Source organism: Hippopotamus amphibius, chromosome 3 (genome assembly GCF_030028045.1).
Source record: "Hippopotamus amphibius kiboko isolate mHipAmp2 chromosome 3, mHipAmp2.hap2, whole genome shotgun sequence".
NCBI classification, from domain to species: Eukaryota; Metazoa; Chordata; class Mammalia; order Artiodactyla; family Hippopotamidae; genus Hippopotamus; species Hippopotamus amphibius.
In genome coordinates this window covers 31,404,169-31,407,280 of record NC_080188.1, presented here as the reverse complement: position 1 = coordinate 31,407,280, position 3,112 = coordinate 31,404,169, and positions in this window count along the sequence as shown.

Sequence of the window (3,112 nt, the reverse complement as noted above, 5' to 3'; positions counted from 1 at the left end):
TCCCACTTGCCACGGAGCAACTAAGCCCGTGCACTATAACTACGGAGCCTGCACTCTATAGCCCGTAAGCCACAACTGTTGAGCCCATGTGCCACAACTACTGAAGCCCATGTGCCTAGAGCCTGTGCTCCACAACAAGAGAAGCCACCGCAATGAGAAGCCCTCGCACCACAATGAAGAGTAGCCCCTGCTCACTGCAACTAGAGAAAGCCCATGGGCAGCAATAAAGACCCAATGCACGGACTTCCTAGGTGGCGCAGTGGTAAAGAATCTGCCTGCCAATGCAGGGGACATGGGTTCGAGCCCTGCCCTGGGAAGATTCCACATGCCAAGGAGCAGCTAAGCCCGTGTGCCACACACACACACACACACAAAATAAAATAAATAAATAAATAAATAAATAAATAAATAAATAAACTTGCTCAATTCTTTAAAAAAAAAAAAAAAGACCCAATGCACCCTACAAATAAATTAATTTTTTTAAAAAAAGAAGAAAGGTGATAAACAGCAGCCCCAGCCGCCCAGTCACTGACTACACAAGCAGTCATTAACGTATTTACTTATAGTGCAGACAAAAGAAATGGGGTTATTCTGAGCAAAGTGCTAAATAATAAGGGAATCATGAGGGCTGTTACCTGCAAATCTTCTCTCCATCCCTCAGTCATGAAGATGGGGGTAAGATGGGCCTTACCCCCACTTGAAGCAATTGCTGGTGCTTGAAATCTCAGGCTAGAAGAGACCCTGTCCTCGGACATGGACAGATCCTGTCTTCATTTAAAATTTTAATTATTTGTTCATCATGAATTTTTTGCATTAATTTTGATTTGTTAGATTATTGCATTAACATATTATTCTCTAGATTGTTGAGTTTTTTGACCACCTTTTACTTGCCTCACTCTAATCCTAACCCTGCAAGGGCCTTGCTTTATGAAACTTTCTGGTAAAGGTCCTTTGGAGAGCTCACCTATTGCATTGTGAATAAGAATTGGTTTAGAAACTTTTCATATCTTTTCAGGCACATACTAGTTTATAACAAAAGGAATAATTCTTTATTTTTTTTCTTGGTATTTTGAAGTCAGTAGATGCAACCAAATACCTCCAGTACCGTAGGCTGGGTCTCCAACTCCAGGGCTATCACTGTTTCTCCCCCAGCTCCGAAACATTGCCCAAGCCAGTGGGCATTTTTTATGCTGACCAGAACTCTGTTTAACCCTGAGTGGGATTTAATACAAGTTACATAAAACAAAAAACATTTTTTAAGTCTCCCTATTTTACTTTCATCCTGGCCCTTGGTGTTTACTCTAAATGCCTTTTTAACAAACTCTGACAGAAACTGATACTGCAAGAAGCTGGAGATCAAAACAAACCATATTTAAAAAGAGAGAGAAATGAACAGGCTCCTAGAGAGTAAAACCTTCTTTTACTTTGCACTTAAACCCGCCCACCTCCATATCTTATCACTGAAAGTCAAATCCTGGCAGTTAGCCCCTGAAACGCCATCCCACACTTCCCACTGTTAAAGGTCTCTCCTACTTCAGTGCCCAACCCAAGGCTCCAGAGATGCCAGATTTCATCCTGCGTCTCTCCCCCTTGACGGCCTGAGCCGGGGCTTCACGCTAACAGGGCAGAATAGAAGGCTGGGTGCCAGGACACTCCCCAGCTGCTTGAGTGTTTGAGGGAGATGCATCACTGAATTCTCTCAAGCAACAGATCAACAGGCAGGCCAGCAGGGAAAAAGACAATAACATAATTTGTACTTGTACTTTCTTAAAAGCAAAACAAAAACAAAGCTCAGGTTCTGCTCAGAGGTCTCAAGACTTGCCCACATACTCAACTAAGCATTTAACCATGTCAAACCCATCCAGCCCTACCAGCATCCCCTTTCTGCCCGTAGCTCTCAGATTGTTTGATATGCCTGGGTACGCAAGACCTGGGTACGGAGGGTCCTGATGGACTATGTCTGAGTATACCCCCACTGCAGAAGCCCCCCAATGGCCAGCATTCTGCCTCTGGCCTGGTGTACACTCTGGGCCTTTGGCCATTTCCATCCTACATCTCCCAGAGCCAAAGCTGGTTTGAGATGGCACAGGGGTGACCTTTGAAACTGGCCCCAGGCTGGGCCTGGAACATACCATCCAGACCCAGAATTGGCCTGAAGGACCAAGCTGCCTGGGGTTGGGCAGTGAAGCCTTGACAAGCACCAAGCTGCCTATTTCCCCAGAGGCGGAGCACCCTGCACCCTTAGAGGCCAGAAGTTGAGTCCCTTGGAAGAGGTGGACATGTCAGATTAACAGTTGCAAACTAGGGGGTGCAGGGAGCCTCTTCTGGACCTCCTCCAAGCCAGCCACAGGCTTTGGGAACTGGTCTTGCTACACACGAGAGTGAGTCAATAATTACCCGCACTCTGGTTACGTTAAAACTTCTATTGGCTGAACTGTTTTATCAGCGCTTTCCATTCAAGGCTACTGTCTCCCCAGTCACTGCTCTGCAGGTGTGAACATGAGTTCATTTGCAACTGCAGTGCAAGAAAAAAATGGATGCCCACCTGTGATTTGCACAAATGAAGAGCAGCAGTGATTCATTTTTTGTGGTCTGAGGGTGTACCTGGTGCCATTGTTTATTGAAGACTTTGTGCACAGTATGGAGAAAATGTTTTGTCATGAAGAAGTGTGTATGAATGGATAGAGAAGTTCAAGGAAGGTCGCACAAGTGTTAGCCATCAAGAAGGAGCCGGATGCCCATCCACGTCCACAGATGATGACAACACTGAGTGTACAGGTGAAATGATTCCGTTCTCTGGGATTCTCAAGGGCTAGTACTGGAACATTATCAGGAAAAAAGTTCAAAAACCAACAACATTCATTACAGTGAGATGCTTATTGAAGAGCTGAAGCCAGAACTTTGGATTAAATGCAGAGGACTGCTATCCAAGGGCGTTGTGATCTTGCATGACAAGGCACGTCCACACACTTCTGCCCACACTGTCGACACTCTTGCAAAACTTCATTTTGTGGTGTTAAAGCATCCTCCCTATAGTCCTGATCTTGCTCCATCAGACTTTCACCTGTTTGGTCCCCTGAAAGCAGACCTATGAGGTCAAAGATTCACTTCT